This window comes from Protopterus annectens, chromosome 13.part0 (genome assembly GCF_019279795.1).
Source record: "Protopterus annectens isolate FY-2018-M chromosome 13.part0, PAN1.0, whole genome shotgun sequence".
Classification (NCBI taxonomy): Eukaryota; Metazoa; Chordata; order Ceratodontiformes; family Protopteridae; genus Protopterus; species Protopterus annectens.
In genome coordinates, this window is record NC_056747.1 from 617,966,646 (window position 1) to 617,984,416 (window position 17,771).

General features: G+C 40.5%; 1 protein-coding gene and 1 non-coding gene across 4 annotated transcripts in view; both read left to right on the forward strand.

Annotated features, from left to right (window-relative positions):
* Positions 1-17,771, forward strand: part of TEX14 (testis expressed 14, intercellular bridge forming factor) — a 3,435,352-nt gene that overhangs the window by 2,619,802 nt on the left and 797,779 nt on the right. The gene's annotated exons all lie outside the window — the stretch shown is intronic.
* Positions 1,104-1,226, forward strand: LOC122788504. Its single transcript, XR_006362703.1, has one exon. It is a non-coding gene; the product is annotated as a small nucleolar RNA SNORA26 (small nucleolar RNA).

Sequence of the window (17,771 nt, forward strand, 5' to 3'; positions counted from 1 at the left end):
ATCATGGTACATTTAAATGTTCTTTGATGCAAAGCAGATAAATCTCAGGATTTTGTTAAGTATTCAGTTTTGTAGTACCTAAAGTTTCCAGAAACATCTGTATGCTTTCACTTAGGTGTGAAAGATCTAGTGGAGTCTAGCACCTCTGTTCATTCATCTCTGACCAATTATTGTTACTTCAAATAACTGGTAACACACGTAAAAGCTGATTGTACTATTTCACACTGTTCATTTTCTACAATTACGTGAGTAAATGTAACACATAATTGTCCAGAAAATGTGAGCACTTGCCAGTTTGTTTGCATAGTGCTGCAGTATAAATCAACTTTGTTCTTCCTATAAAACATTTGTCTAACAACTGACTTTTTGGGCAAGAGTTTCACTTTGTGTTGTTTGTGCTTTACATCACTTTACTGACTTCAGCAATACACTGCCTCAAGATTTAAAACTGTGGTTTGCAACTAACAGTGAAAAATTACTGAAAGTGTGTTGTCTACCCTATCTTGCAGATTGAGACAAATTTCTTCCTGAAATATTGTCAGATTTGAATAGGAAAAATAATTGTGGAGCCTTCAAAATCTGTATCTGAGAAAATGCCTGTGAAGAAACTAAAAGGTGCTGAAGCAATATGGGTTTCTAAACTATATCTAGGTGAAATGCTGAATTCTTGCATGCTTTACATAGCAGAAGACAACTGATGTCTAGAGGTGTAAAGATTCTCTAAATGCGATTAAGTAGCTCCTCCAAGATGAGGAAATCAATTTAGGTGAATATTTTTAAAGTGCTGCCACATTTCTACTGTGTTGGACAGTTATTACAGTCCATGGATGAAATTTCCTAGACTAGGTATTCCTTTTAATCCTAAAATAACTTTCTGAAGTGTTTGCCCTAAAAATAGTTGGTTTCAAGTTTGAGGTGTTGTAGGGAGTTGCAGGTTATGGAGTGGCTTTTTTTTCAGTTTGTGTAACATTGTTTTAAATTTGGGAAAGAATGGATCTGGTAACATTTGTTAATAGTTGTTGCTCTCTATTTTGGTTGCAGAAATGTGTGCGGTGCTGGTGAAAGGTACAGCAACTTTTTGGGAGATTTGGGCCCCTCTAGCTTTGCCCGTTTAAGGTTGCTTTGTACCATAAATGGTCAGTACAGAGTGGTATAGCATTTCTCATAAAAACCCATAACAGAGGTCTTGTCCACCTTTGTTGTGGATCCTGTCATTAGGGACACCCTTTGTATGGTGATGGGATAAGTTCTGCTATGGCAGTGTGCAGGCTACCCCTTTACATCAAACTAAACTTTTTTCCATTTGTTTGGGAGGGAGTAGAGCAGGTGATACAGCAGTACATATGTGAAAGTTAATCAGGCAAAATACACTTTTGCCAGTAGTTTGTAACAAGTGTACTCTAACTTGTATGGGACAATTTTTTTTTTTTTTTTATGCAAGTCCGTTCTGACAGTTTTTACCACAGGAGCAGGATAAATTGATCCATATACAGTTTTAATTGCAGTCACAGTAGGCAGGTTCATGGGGGGAGGGTAGTTTGTGTTATCTATTACTAAATATAGCTTAATATGTACTGCGGTGGTGGTGCTGCGGTAGCGTTGTCGCCTCACAGTAAGACGTTGTCCGGTTTGATTCTCAGTTAGAACGTCTCCTGTATGGAGACATGCGTGACATGGGCGTACCTTCGTTGAAGGTTGTGCGTCAGGGCCAGCAACTCGGCACGTAAAAATCTACTGCCAATCATTAGCGGACCGGAGTTCCGCTGTGGCGACCCCTAAATGGGACATATCCTGCTAGGGACACCATACATCCAACCAGTCCACAAAGCTTCAGTCCTCCTGTGGCATACATCTGTCTTTAGTAAGAGTTGCTTTGCCAGTAGAAGGGCATATGGTTGCACCAAAACTCAAAACTTTTTTGTCGCTAGTCCACTTATGCTGACTCTTGTTAGCCTTGTATCTGGGGTTTCTATATAGTCTGCCTCCGCTCAAGGTCTTCAAGCAGATAAGTACCCTTTTGGGGACCTTTCCTATTTTTTTTTCGGCTTTTTGTCTGAAACTTTCTTATGTCTTTCAGAAAAGGAAAATGGGAACATGGATGCCAAATACCATGCAAAGACTCCGACCCTGGTTGTTCTGTTTAGAGGCTGAACATGACATTAAATTGTGTTCAGTTTGTCAGTCATTCACACCCATGGCCATTAGAAGTAGATTAAGTGTCTTTGAATTTATGTTGAGAATAGATGTATTTAGGACTTGGCACAAGTGACTGTGGCAGTTTTTTGTGCTACAGACCTTTCCCCCCTCATTAAAAAAAAAAGAAGAAGCAAAAAGTGTCACAAGAGATGATTGACAATAACTGTATGTCCATTTCTCTCATATGGTCTGTGACTGATGACTCTGCCAAGGTAGATTCATAGTCCCTGAATCATCCATCTGCTTCCCCTGGTACCTCTAGTGTGACCTCATTGAAGTCTACTACAGCCCATGATCTTTGCATGTCTAATTAGACCATATATTTGTCCAAGACAGATGTGAGGGAAAAAAGCAAGGATCTTTCATCTGAGGCTTTGGGAGGTATCTACCACATTCTTGTAAGTGAAGGTGTCGAAGTTCGCTCATGGAGGTGAGGCCTGTGGCTTCAACCCCAGAGACCATTTGTCTGGACACACCAAAGAAACATACAGAAAAAAAACAAATGTATCTCCCTCACTACCCCTTCCAGTCAAATAGGAAATAAAGATTTATTTAATTTTGCATAAGGGCTGTTTAAACCTGTTCAGTCCTTTCGTAGATTCATAAGTGTATACTAGGCTAATGACCACTAGGGTCTTTATAAGCCTAGCTGTCCAACCCAAATGTGACCCACTAATTTGATTTATATAGGTGGTGATTTACTGACTGCCTCTGTCCATCAGAGACATAGGAGCCAGACCAGGGATGAATTTCTGATTACCCATCCTTTGTTCCACGTTATGCTTAAAAAGGGATAGGGAGGAACTCTGCTTCATGTGGATGGGGAGCCTGTTCCAGAGAAGGGGAATTCTCTGAGAAACATATCTGTCTCTCCAACATGTCCTGTTTATGTCTCAAGCAAAATTTAGTTTTTTTAACCTAGTATTCTTATGATGTTTGTTTTGTGGATGTGGAAGAGGTTTATCAAAACAAAGTCGAGAGATGCCCTGTATGGCAGGCAAAGACCACCTCTCAGAAGTCTGTACAATACCGAGTAAAGAGACAGGGTTTTCAGGCGATCAGAGTAGGACACTTGTGTTTACTTCCTGTATTCTTTTTGTAAGGAACCCTTGTAGATGTTCCAGTTGCTGCATATGTCTCGTTTGGTAAATACTGGGCTGAGTACAGTGGTTATGATTACTTCTCTGGACCTAGATGTCATGCCCTTGCCTATAAGTTGAGCAACATAGAAGGATTTTCTTAATACTTTAGACACATGTTGGTTGAAGGCTAGGTTACTATCTACATGAGTAACCAGATCCCTGAATATCGAATCAACTTTTAAGGGTGTTTTATCGATGCCATAGTTACCTAGAGTGCTAGACTTCCCAAAGGTACTATAATACATTTCTTGGTATTGAGTTTTAAGCCATGGCTTTGGCACCAAGTATTTGAATGTACTAGACCTTCCTGAAGTGTGTTTTCATCTTGGGGGGGATTCATTGACTGCCCCCAGTTTGCAGTCATCTGTGAACTTGGTCAGCCAAAGGCCTTTCATATTAACTTTGACATCCAAGAAGTAGATGCCAAAGAGGAGTAAGCCCAGCACAGAGTCCTGGGGACTCATCTGGTGACCAGCCTTTTCGTGGAGGTGGCCTCACCGATTCTAACTCCTTGGCCCTATCAGTAAGCCTGCTAGCTATCCAGTTTGTTATAAGGGGGTTTATACCTAGTTCTATAAGTTTGTTGACAATGCCCAAGTGGGGTATTGTATCAAATGCTTTAGCCAGATCTAGGTTGGCAGTATGCACCATTTACCTCTCATCCATTGCCTTGCTGACCTTTTCAGAGAAGTTTACCAGGTTCAGTAAGTGTCACCTTTCTTTGACAAAGCCAAACTGGGATGGATCCATTGTCTGGAGGTCTCCTATGCCCTTGTTGATAATTTCCATAATAATTCTCTCCATGTCTTTGCGAATAAAATTAGACAGGCTAATGGGTCTGTAGTTTCCAGGATCTGTCCTGTATGAAGGGGGATGACTGTTGCAGTCCTCCAGTCCTGTATTCATGTGCCACAAAGCCTGTAGTTAAATAATGACTGCAGGGGTCCTGATAAGCTGTATTTTAAACTATTCAGGAAACATCCTGAGATATTATCAGGGCCTGCTGAGGCCGTGTTCTTGGCTTTAGTGAGTGCAGCCAGTACACGTTCCCTAGTTATAGTTGGAAGGGTTATGTTTAATGGCATTTTTGAGGGGATGGTTGAGAATGAGAGGAGGGTAAAGTTGGAACTCAATTTGTCTGCTAACAGGTTTGCTATATCCCCAGGCTCAGTGAATGTGGCACCATTAACCACCAGTTCAACACATTGCTGTGTGCACATTTCAGTTCTCTCTGCCTGCTTCTTCCTGTTTCACCTCTTCCCCTATTAAGAGGAAGAGTTGGTTCCCCCTCTGAAGAAGAAGAAATTCTCTGCTTCTGACAATGAAGAGGTTAATTATACCTTCCAAATTCCTTATCCCACTGGATGTGAATCTGAGGTAGAGGACGCATCATCTTCTGATTCCCCTAATGAAGATATTTCCTTTGTTGACACAATAGCTAAAATAAAACTTTTTTTTTTTTCAAATTGAAGGGTAAAGAAGTCCACATCTACGTCTGGAAATGGAGTAACATTTAAGGCAGTACCTATGACAAATCCTAAATGATAAAAGGTTCTATGGTAACAAGAGAGGGTCAACACCCCCCCCCCCCATACATTAAAAGTACAGTATGTCTCCAAAGATAGCTTATGCATACAGCAAACAGGACCAATATTGGTAAAAAACAGTGACTGTAATGTCATACTTTCAAAAGAATGTCTTACATAAAATATAACAGCAAACATCCACTAACGGGAGTCCGTCCTTTCCACGTTTAAAATTTGTGAGAAAGGTTACTTGGGGGGGGGGTGCAGGGGGCACACCCCAATCAGAATCATATTTATTCTGATCTGTTTTCCTGGGTATTCTCTGATTACACATATTGCATGTTTTGTTCCCTGTTAACTGTTAGTGTCTTTCCTGTCTAATGTGTATTTTGTACTTTTAATTTTACATTTTAATTCCTGACTTGCACTGTGTGTGAGATTCTATGTATTCCACAGGGTATACTTTATTTTTTCTGTATCCCTCTGTGTTTGTTCCTATGACTGATTCTCCCTTAATGTATTTTCTTTATCTTGATTTTTTTTCCTTATTTTGAGGTTTTGAAGAAGCACTATTATCTACATAGATACCCCTTTGTATTTGACTTTCCTTTCATCTTTTATAATATGTGCAATCATGTTTAATGTGGCCTATTTTCTTACAAGTAAAACATGTCCCGTTTTTCTGAACTTCGCTGTGTATCTGTCTGTAACCTTGGTGGAGCAGAAGCTGCTCATGTTCCCCCTGTGTTAGTTTTTTCATCAGACCATGCATTACATCCCCTTCCTTTCCCCATGTAGTCTACAAGCTGTTTTGTACATTTCCTATGTGCATCTGCAATACTGCGTACTTGTTTTAAACTGTCTAGCACTCTGGCTTTTCTCTTGCTCCAGGTGGAGTTGTAATCTCCGAGTCTGTAGCTGGCAGAAACTGACTTTAAAGCTGCATCTGCATTTTGCAGAATGTCATTAACTGTCTGATGGAATTGCTTTAACATACCATCTTGCCTGACCAAAACATTATTTTCTTTTTTTCTATCATGCTTGTTTAGACTGTCTGTCTGGTCATTTTCAGATAGTTTTTTTAACTTTTTAAATGGTGGAAACTGGCATTACCTTGTCTGTGTGTTTAAAACAGTTATGTGAGTCTAGACACTCACCAGTTTCAGCTGCTTGCTTTGCTTTGACATCTGTCAAAGCATTTACTGTAGCCTCTTCTGTATTACATTTTTTATGTGCTTTGATTTTGACAATACTAAACTTTCCCAGTAAATCATTTTGGGAATCAATGCCTATAACTCCCATAGTACTGGAGAATGTTTTAGGGGTTTGCCAACACTGTCGACGAATTTCTTCCGACCCAAACTGGCATGTGTAAATGCAAAAAAAAAAAATTTAAATAAAGCATTTCAAATAGACTGCACAGTGTATGTCAGCCATTGTTTAAATGCCAACATATTGAAACAAAATTACTTTTTTGTCTTGCCACTGAGGCAAAGCCTGCAATAAACAAGACTATTGATATATATCAGCAGGAGAAATAACTGTCATTTCTGCTGAACCCTGCGCTATGTCAATTGATGTATTTTATACCCCTTGTAAACCTTGCTGGGCTTTTTGTAACTAACTGTCTTTTCAGATTAACCTCTGTAGTTTATGCCCTTAGTAAATGTTGTTGGGCTCTATTTGATTGTTATGTTAAACCAGAAATGTCATTATGTAAAGTCTGAATGCTATGCTGAGTCTGTTTCTCTAAATGGCATTATTGTCCCTTACTACTGCCCTTAGGGAAATTTTATGTAGTCTATTACATTGTTGTTGTTGTCTTGCATACACTTGTACTGTATGAGATTTAGGTAAAGCCTTAAGACGTTAAAGAAAATGTGCAACAATTTGCATTATATCTGACAAAGACATGACTGCAGAAAGTACATTTAACTGTTGTATATATGAAGAACTAACAACGTTCGAATCAAACGGATTATCAGAATAGGATATATCTTATGGTATGGCTTACATACTAGACTCCTGTGACAAGACAGACATAAGTTTGTAAAGTTACTTTCACTTAAAAAACAGTCTTTATGAATTGCTGTACATTTTGTGTATGGATTTTAGGCATTTATGCATTCATAAAAACAACTGTTCTCTAATGTCAGAGCATTAAAACTTTCAGATTTACATTTTATGTCTGACACAGAAGGTTTAAAACATGTAAATTTATATATACAATATGTGGGCATTGTAAAGTTAACTGTCTGTACTGGCATCCATGATATAACTGTGAAGAATTTACTGTATTTTGCGTAGATGACAAACAGGTGATCAGGCTGAAGTCACTTAGAAGACACGGTGTCCTTCAACAGACAAATTGATGGTGGAACGTTGTTGGACAGATGCAACAACGTTATCTCTGATTCCACCGAAGAGAAGCACTGGATCTGTCAACCTGTGGAATTCACGAAGAAATTATGGCACCAAATGAACAGTAACTGCTGGTAACAGATAGAAAAGGTCACATTCGAGCTGGCCTCGCCACTGTTAAATTGTCTGCAGAAACACATATCAGAATCACCAGACTCACACTGTACTGCTGTTTCCGTTATAGTTTAATGTGTACAAACAGTTACACTGTCTGAGATCATTTCAATTCTATTATAACATGGCTAGACACAAAGTAAAGACCAATGCACACAGTCCAAAAACGTCACTAAAGAGTGAAAATTACTGTCTAGTTTATATACTTTTTTAAATGTCAGCCAATGTTATTTTTAATGTCCTTGTGACTTGTTCTTCTGGTTTGCATGATTTATGTCCTCCTTTGGTTTTTTTCGTGCTTGCTGTATCTGAAGACTTCACAAAAAGTCCCTCCACGTCATCTTTGCGTCACTTGAAGTGTCTGTATTTTATTTCACTTATTTCTGCATCTGAAAGCTCACAGAAAGTCAACTTCCTTTTCCTATAACAGGATGCCTTTTACAGTAAGCCCACAGCAATATGTTATTAATATCTAAGCGGAACATTTACAAGAAATTAACTGTTCTTGCGAAGCAAGCCATATTTTCTTTTACTGCACACACACACTATAATTTTGGGGAAAACATTTTAATTTATACAATCTCTATCACCCTGCATCTTTATCTTAGTTCTAATTGGTGGATGCTCAGAAATAGTTAATAGATGTATGTCAAAACTCTCAATTAACTATACAAACACCTGAGAAATATAATTTCTTTCCTCTCTGCCCAGTTATTGTGCCTTAAGGTATAATATGTAAATGCTCTCTTTGTTCCTATAACAGAATTTTCATCCCCATACCAAATATCATATCTGTTTTCAGAAAATTTACCCTATTTTGTTATAATTTCTCAGGTCTTCTGATAAATCGTTATTACTGGAAATCAAGTTCTAATCCTCAGCAGAAATAATATTCCCTGCTAAAAGTTGATTATTTCTCCCAAAATTTTATTAATGTCCATAGTAGCAGTTTATTGTGGAACATAAATGCATGCTAGTATAATCCTCCTCCTTTGCCTAAACCCCCTTATTACCACAGATCTGTCATTATTGTCGTTTTTCCTCTTCTAATACTATTGGAACCCCTCTAGCAATCAGTATTAGTACTCTATTTCCTTTGTCCCTGATATTCTTTCATTCTGATTTTTTCAGTTTTGATGAGCTAGGTAAAGCTTCCATTGTTTCCATCCTTTTGATAGTTTACTTTATATAGCACTTCAGTGTTTTACTTAAACACCTCTGAGTACTTTTAATTTGCTTTTCCTCTAAATTACTGTAAGCCATGTCTCATACCAAACCTGAAACTTGAAATGCTTTTTGCTTAACAGATGCAAGATTCTTCACAGCCATATCATTTTCTTCTCCCTTAATGGTAAAATTTCTCTTATCTTTTCCAAATGTCTTCTTTGCTGGTATCCAGGCTGTGTAATTGCTAGTCAGTAACTGAATTTTCTCCATATGAGCAGTTGTAAATGGCTTGATCTGATGTTGTTAATCTTCTTTCCATTCATAAGCAGTGGGTTCGGGCCTAGTACCAAGCTCGTGCCAACCAAAAACTCTCAAGCTAAGCTTCTACCCACAATGCCCTTCTCCCTGTTACCTCAGATCTCGTTTGCCGTGTAGCTGTAAAGCCACATTTCAGCCAAGCCCTCAGCTAAGTGGAAACTTTTTTATATTTTGTGAGAAAATTGGTTTATTCTCTTATCGTTAGTGATTTATAGTCATCGATCTTCACTTTTACAGTTAGATTTACACCTGTTTCTCTTTCCTTCTACCCGTTTGGTAATCTTTTTGAAGAAATGTATTTCTTACTTGTCTGAAGAACTGTCAAGCAGAGGTCTTTATTTTGCCTCTGAATCAAATGTCCAAAAGTGATCAGACAAACTCCGTACTACTGTATCTGTTATACTTTATTTGTCTCACAACAAATTCTTGCCAAACAGTTAATTCTTTCAGAGCTATTTCAATTCTTATTATAACACAGCTAGACAGATGATGATACTGATGCACTCTCAGTAAAAATGTCACTGAATGAAAAACAAGCATTGTGTACTTTATATACTTTAAACACTGTTATTTTTGATATATGGAAAGTCCCTGTAATGCAATGCTCATGTCATTTTTGATACAAACGTCATGCAAAACTAATTTAAACATCATGCAAAGCTCATATTATTTTTCTTATTTCTGTTATGCTGAAGTGTTATTTTTGATATGGAAAGTTTTCCTGTAATGCAGCTTTCTCTTTCTGTTGCTAATATGCAAAAGGTCATGTTATTTTAGATGAAACAGTCTCTGTAATGTAAAAACAATGATACTTCCTTATTTTATAATAGGACTCTATGAGCCCACAGCTGTATGTTATTAATATCTAAGCTAGACATTTCTAATATATCAACAGCTAACTGTTCTTGCAAAGCAAGCTGTATTATTTTGAAAACTTGCTGTTCAGCCTTGCATGTTTTTCTTTTCTGCACACAGTATTTTTGGGAAAAGCATTTTAATTTACACAATATCTATCAAGTCCCACTTTTTTTATTTAAGGTCCATGAAATTGTAAGACAATTTACAAAACAATACGCTCTTCAGTACTTTCTCTCCATCCACTGCTACATACGAGTCCCTTGCATTTATTTCTATTTCTTCATACACTGTATCAGAATTTACAAAACAATACGATCTTCAGTACCTTGCATCTCTCTATCCACTGCTACATATGAGTCCCTTGCATTTATTTCTATTTCTTTATACACTGTACCGGTGTTAACAGTTGTAACTTGATTAATGCTTTTATTAACACAGATTTGTAACGCACATACAAACTGTTGTGATTAAGCAGATAATGACAATAAGAGCAATTAATGCGGAAATTATAGTACCCCATCATAGACACATAGCCATTATTACTTATTTATTTTTAACTGTTTTTAAAGCAATTTACAGGAAAATGTAGCCTTTCTTCATTGTTAACAACAGTTACTTGTTTGACAGTTTTATAACACATTTGCTCTGTTATATCTGACTTAACTTTCCATATTGCCTTAATGGCACTGTACCACTGAAAAAGTTTTTGAAATAACACCATTTCCTATGTTCAGCTGTTTTAAAATCTTTTCTTATTTTTTTTTTTTTTTTTTTTTATTGTGAACCTCCCTCTGTTTCTGGTGATTTTTTACGTCCTCTGGTAATGTATGAGTAATTTTCATTATTGGAACTGCATATTCTATGTAACAGAATTTCTTCTCTTTCATTTCTTCCTTAAAAGAAGTTATGTGTTAACTCCCACGCTGTTTTTATTTTATCAACTGTAAATGTTTTTTATGGCTGATTATTTTATTTACTTTTATAAGATTTTTTTTAACATAAAACCTCTTTACCCTTGCCGTATTTCTTAAATACCATAGCTGGTATTTCTTCTCGTCTTTCCTTTTCTATCTAGTTGTGTGTTTTTGACCTTTAGATAGATACTGTGTATATTTGTTTAAGTTTAGACATAGAGCAAGGAGAATTTAAGAATATATTTGAATAGTTTGTTGGGTTTAACTTGTCATGATGTCTGATAAGAAGGGTACTTCAGGTTTCAAGCACTATGCTTCGTGTAATGGTAAACTTCCGAACAGTGACTCTCACAATGATTGTGTTTATTACATGGGGTTGCCCCATCTTTCAGTGCAGCCTCCCTGTGTGATTTGCCAAAGTTTTAGCCAGCGCACTCTGAACGAGCGCAGGAATAAGTTGATTCTAGTGGGCCTACTTAAATCACCCTTTTTAGAGGCCCTTTCGGTGACGGAGGTCTCAACCCCTCCTAGGAAGGATAAGAAAAGGCCCCATTCAGTCCCCTCTTCACCCTCGGGTGACCAGGGCACGTCAGTCAAACCTAAGGTACAAAAACTTTCTTCGGAGCATAAATCTGCCACATCGGCACCGACCTCTTCTGCTCCAGGCACTACGACTCTTACTACATCAGCTCCAGCTTTGGCACTGATACTGTCTCCGTCACCGACCATAAACCTCTCCTCGCTTACTACGACTTCGGTACCTGGTGCCACTTTGGCATAGTTCACCCTTTGTTGCCTATCTCTGCAATGACGATTCATCCTCTCGTATAGACTCCGAGTGCCCCTTCGGCACCGAGCTCTCTTATGGCTCCGACTAAAATAGATCTGACTCCACTGCTGCCAGTCTCCAAACTTGAGACTTCAGTCCCAGTAGACCCTGCACCATGTTCCTGATACTCTCCGTCCATAGACCCATTTCTAGGCCAAGTTTATAGCCCATTCCTAGATCGACCATACTCTCCATCGGGAGTATCCACTAGATCCATCAGGAGCCTTTCATAACTTGATGTGGTGCATCTTGTGGAGCAGCTGCTGGCAGCCAGGGTGTTACACATGCCTTTCAGGGCCCATACTTCTATCGGATTTGGGTTGATTTCTCCATGGACTCCATCCTATTCTCCTCCTTTGACCACCTCGATTCCAAAGCCTCCTGCTCCGACTTCCCTTTTGGAACCCCCGGTCTTGGTGCCAGTAGTAGACCTCACTTTGGCTCCAGGACCGTCCCTTTGGTCTTTGGTTCCTACTGAATCAGTCCTTCCTCAACCCCGTGATTGGGCTGCGGGCTCTTCGGTCGGTGGCACGGTCCCGAGTATTTCTTCAGTTCCATCCTCGGTACCAGGAGCTTTGTCTGCTCCAATCCTGCTTGTGACTTCATCCTCAGGAGCGGGTTCGGCGGAGCGGGGTGTGACCCTGGTTCCGAGGTTGTCCTTCTCGGTTCTGGGCTCCCATCCGTCTTCGGGTGGGCCTGTTTTCCATGAGATGGAGAGAGGTCTTGCTTCTGGAAGCATCCTGCCAACATCAAAACCCCAGTTTTCTCCCCCCTGAGCTGCCACAGGTCACCTCCCTGGGACACCAGGCTGAAAAGTCACAGGAACCCCCTGTAGATGGTGCTCACTCTTCCGAGTCCTCCTCAGAAGCCTCCACTGAGGAGCCCCCGCAGAAGAGATCATGCAAGAGGAAGCATGTAGATTCACCTGAGGAGTCTCTTACAGAGGACATGGGTTTCGATGATGGTGAAGGGTCCCCACGGTCACCTCCTGATGTCTCCTTCGGAGATATCCTTGAAATGCTGAAACAGAGGGATGACTGGAAGCCCACTAATCCTTCTTCTGAGGAGTCCGTGTTCCTGCAGGCTTTCTGTGCCTGGCCTTCAACCTCTTGGTGATCCCGCCTGCAAACGAGCTAGTACAGCTTGTGGTGCAGCTCGCCCGGAAGAACCCTGACTCTATTGAGGTGGTCCCTCGGAGACCCAAAAAGATTCTCTCTCCACCCGAGGAACACCCACATTGGTCCAGAGGTTTAGCAATCGATGCTGTGGTGGTAGTGGCAGCCACTAAAAAGGACCTAGCTGAAGAGAGTCCTACTGTCCACCCTCCCAACAGAGAGTCCCAGGCCATGGACAGATTGGGGAAGTGAGTTTTTGCATCAGCGACCTTTGTCATATGGTCCCTGAACTACTTGGCACATTTTACAAGGCTCCAAAGAGACTTGATTTCCGAACTCTCTGGAACACTTGCAGGGCAGGTGTCTGACGAGGTGAGGGACAAAATTGCCTCGTAGCTCGCAACCCTGGGATTGATCTCCAATTCATCCATGAGGTTACTTTCACACCCAACCGAAGGGGCAGCTGGAGCTTCGGGTTCAGGCATAGTTATGAGATGTCACACCTGGATGCGCATTTGTGACCTTGCAGACCCTTTCAAGTCTTCCTTTCTGTATGCTCCCATTGAAGCATCTTCCATGTTTGGCTCCAAGGTAAAGGACATTCTGGCCAGGTGTGAGCAGGACGGTAAGACCCTGTCTGCCGTAGGCCTACGTTTTTCCAACCCTCAACGTTCCTTTTCCAGGAACCAGAGGAGTGGGAAGATGCGGCACAAAAAATCGCAGAGTCCTTTCCATGCCGCACGTGGTGATGATACCCCCAGGGGCAGACGGGGTTATAATTCCGGAAGACGCCCCTTTCGACGCAGAGAGGTTCATGCAACAAAGGCCCAAGAGACTCCTTCTCTGGACAGCCTTACCAGCACTCTTGAAGAGCAGCATGATTGCTTGCCTCTAGAAGCTGTCCGGGGTCGTTTCTCCCTGCACCAAGCTGCCTGGTGCTCTATCACCACCGATCGTTGCATGCAGTATCATTACCAGAGGTTACACCATTCCCCTCATTTCTTATCCAAAGCTTCCAACAAAACTTCCCAATGTTCCACCCAGTCAGAGGGAAGAAGCAGCTTCAGAAGTAAAAAAAAAGCTGTATCAAAAAAGAGCTATCCAGCTAGTCCCGCCAGACCAGTGTGGTGCCAAAAAAAGCCAGGGGACTGGAGACCCCTTCTGTATCTCAGCAGTTTGAACAAATATGTCGCCCAAACCAAATTCAGGATGGTCACGCTTCAGTCCATCCTCCCTTTTCTAAGGGGGGTCGATTGGATGTGCTCGATAGATCTCCGGGATACGAATTACCACATCAAAATGGACAAACGCTCCAGGAGTCTGCTTCTCTTCTGGCTAAGAGCCAATCATTACCAGTTTCACTCCCTGCCGTTTGGTCTCTGTACAGCCCCCAGAGTGTTCACAAAATGCATGGCAGTGGTCACAACTCACTTGAGACTGCAATGATTCTGGGTGTTTCCGTATTTGGACATTTGGCTCTTTACTGCCCCCACCAAGCATCTTCTGGTAACAGCCCTGCAATACACCCTTTCTCTGGCAGAAATTTTGGGAATAACTGTGCACTGGGAGAAATCCAACCTTACTCCGGCCCAGCAGATAGCATTCATTGGAGCAGTCTTCGACACCCGATCCTGTCTGGTGTCACTCCCAGCTCACAGAGTCCACAGACTGAGGCTTCAGATCCGGGTGATACACTGTAAAAACAAAGTCTTGACAAGAGAGGTCCTTCAGGTCCTAGAATCCATGGCAGCTTCCATACCAATAGTGCCTCTTGTGAAACTGCATATGCGAATCCTCCAATGGCTTTTTCTCTCTCAGTGGTTCCTGAACCATCACCCTCTAGGTTTTCAGATGTGGATAACCAACTCTTGCAAACAGGACCTTCTTTGGTGGATGAGACCAGACACAGAACTTTGGAGCCGCCCTTTCCAGCCCCCTCAGCCCAAAGGTATTGTGACCATGAATGCTTCCCTGATAGGGGGGGGGGCATTTCCAGGGAAAAACAGTCCAAGGCGCATGGTCCATGCTGGAGGCCAACCTGCATATCAACGTGCTAGAACTGAGAGCAGTGCTGTTAGTGTTGCAAGCATTCCAACCGGTTCTTCCCTCTGGAACGATTGTAATTCAGCCAGACAATATGGCAGTAGTCTGGTATATCAGCAAGCAAGGAGGAACCATATCCTACCCCCTGTGTCGAGAGGCCATGAGAATTTGGCAATGGGTGATAGATTCCAACTGCTTTCTGATAGCGACGCATATCCCGGGGAGCTCCAGTGTGATTGCGGACAAGCTGAGCAGATGTATTCTCTTGCCCCATGAGTGGTCTCTCAATCCTGGAGTAGCGGCAAACATTTTCAGCTGTTGGGGCCAGTCTTGCTGCAACCTCTTTGCCTCCCCTTCAAACAATAAATGCAGTAGCTATTTTGCTCTATTCCCCCCAAAGGGGGGAGTCCCCGAGGGACGCGCTTATTCACGATTAGTCCATGGGACTTCTTTATGCCTATCCCCCATTCCTCTGATTCCACAATTCATAAAGAAAGCAATTCGGTTTAAACGCAAAGTGATCCTCATAGCCCCTTTTTGGCCTTGACAACTTTGGTTCCCCTTCCTCCGGCCTCATCTGTTTTACCCACAATGCATTCTGGACCCCATTCCAGATCTGATCTCTCACCCACCCAAGGGTTGACTCACCTGAATCTGTCCAGTCTCAAGCTGACAGCTTGGTTTCTTCTCTTCTGCTAGTTGCCAGACAGGATAACCTCTCCTGTTCGTGATATAATTCTGGCTTCTCATAAACCATCCACCAGAAGACTATACCAGGACAAATAGAAAAGGTTCTCTATTTGGTCAAAGGAAAGGATGCTAGATCCATATTCAGCCCCAGCCACAGCAGTCTTGCAATATCTGTCTAAGATTTTTGAAGATGGAGCCACAGCCTCTACCATACGAGTACATCTGGCAGTGATTTCAAATTACCATAATGGTCTGGATGGTGCTCCACTCATATCACTGCATTTATGTAAAATCTTTCTCAAAGGAGTTTCTCACATTAGACCTCCAATCAGACAGCGTATAACGCCATGGAACCTCACGCTAGTTCGTCAGTCGTTGACTCAACCCCCCCCCCCCCCCTTTGAACCCACAGAGAATTGTGACCTCAAATTCTTGTCATAGGAAATCTCTCTTCTTGGTAGCCATCACTTAAGCCAGATGAGTCTCTGAGTTGCAGACATTGTGCCCCAAAAGACCCTAACTAATTTTTCACAAGGACAGAGTATCACTCCGGACGAACCCATCCTTTTTCCCCAGAGTTGTTTCTCAGTTTTCCATCAGTCAGTCTATTAATCTTTCAGTATTTTTCCCAAACTTTTCTAATAAAGGAGAATACTGTCTACATTCCTTAGCTGTACACAGGCAATTGCGATTCTATTTAGACAGGATCAAAACAATACTTTAGACTGACCAACTGTTCATTTCCTTTTCTGGGCCTAGAATGGGAAACTCTGTCTCCAAGGTCACTTTATTGAAATGGCTAAGGGACTGCATACGTTTCACCGATTCATTTGCAAAAGAACCTATGCCACAGAATATTAAAGCCCGTTCCACCAGATATATGGCAACCTCTGTAGCTTTCCATTCCAGTGCTTCTATGGATGACATTTGCACAGCAGCCACTTGGGCTAAACCCCACACTTTTATTAGTCATTACAAACTGGATGTGGTCTCCAGAGGGAGAGCTGCCTTCGGCTCAATGTTTCTCAAGAATGTTCTTCCATAAGGTCCGCCCAAGGATGATATGGTAGCTGGAGATTCTTTCCCATCAGTGATGAATGGAAAGAAGGAACAAAAATTCGAGGGAACAAGCTGCTAAGCGTAAGGAAAACAGATGATAAAGTAAAATCCACAGTCCGGTAAAACTGTTCCAAAGAAGGCAACAAAAGTCCATGCGCTGTAATATTAGAGCTTTTATTAACCACAAGCACTTTCGGAGAGACTCCTATCTCTCCTTCCTCAGACAAAAATGAAACAACCAGTTGTAGTATCAAACTTTCTTTAAAAAGGGTGTTGTTAACTAATTAACCAATTAGAAAACAAATTACCAATTACCAATTCAACAGCTTGTGAGTTTAAAATCATACAGAACCAGCAGCTAAAATGTTAGAAACAAAACAAAACAAAACTTCACTTTAAAAATGTGAATTATTTCGCCATTTAAAACACAAAACTTCCAGCCTTTTCTATCATAAAGGGATATAATATCTATCAGTGCTCTTATACGTAATATACACTGTTCTTATGTTGTGTAAAAAGTGTATACACAAATACATAAATTATAAATTACGTAATAATTGCAACTACATCCAAAGGCTGAGCCTTAAACATTTAAATTTAAATTTAACTCATAGTGCTAACATTTAAATGATTGTTAGCATGGAACTACAAAACTCTCATGAGTAGCTTTCCAAATATTAACACCTATAAGTTTAAAGTTTTGAAATTTAAAATTTTAAAACAAAAACTTCTATACATTTTCAAATATCCTGTTGTTATAAATATGCTCTAAGAAGAACCAATTGTTAGTTTTAGTGTTTAATTTTTATAATACCTGCAGCTTATAATTGAGCGAATATGTGTAAACCTAATGTGTTTCAATATTTATGACGACGCTAATAAGTTTTGTGGTTTGTTAAAAATGGATACAAACCACTATGTCCATGTGGCATTATGTTGTTCTCTTAAATGCGATACATGCGTTAAATAGTTGATCAATGTAAAATCCTACATAGGTCAACTCAACACTTCATTTCGTAAAGTCCCCTATGCATTTGTGTTAGACGCTAGATACAGCGTCATTCAAAATGGAACCAAATCAAAAAATATGACTTAGCTATGCATGGAGAGTTTCCAAAAGCTCCCTGCTGAGTCAAAAGATGCAAAAAGACATAAGAACAGTGTATATTACGTATAAGAGCACTGATAGATATTATATCCCTTTATGATAGAAAAGGCTGGAAGTTTTGTGTTTTAAATGGCGAAATAATTCACATTTTTAAAGTGAAGTTTTGTTTTGTTTTGTTTCTAACATTTTAGCTGCTGGTTCTGTATGATTTTAAACTCACAAGCTGTTGAATTGGTAATTGGTAATTTGTTTTCTAATTGGTTAATTAGTT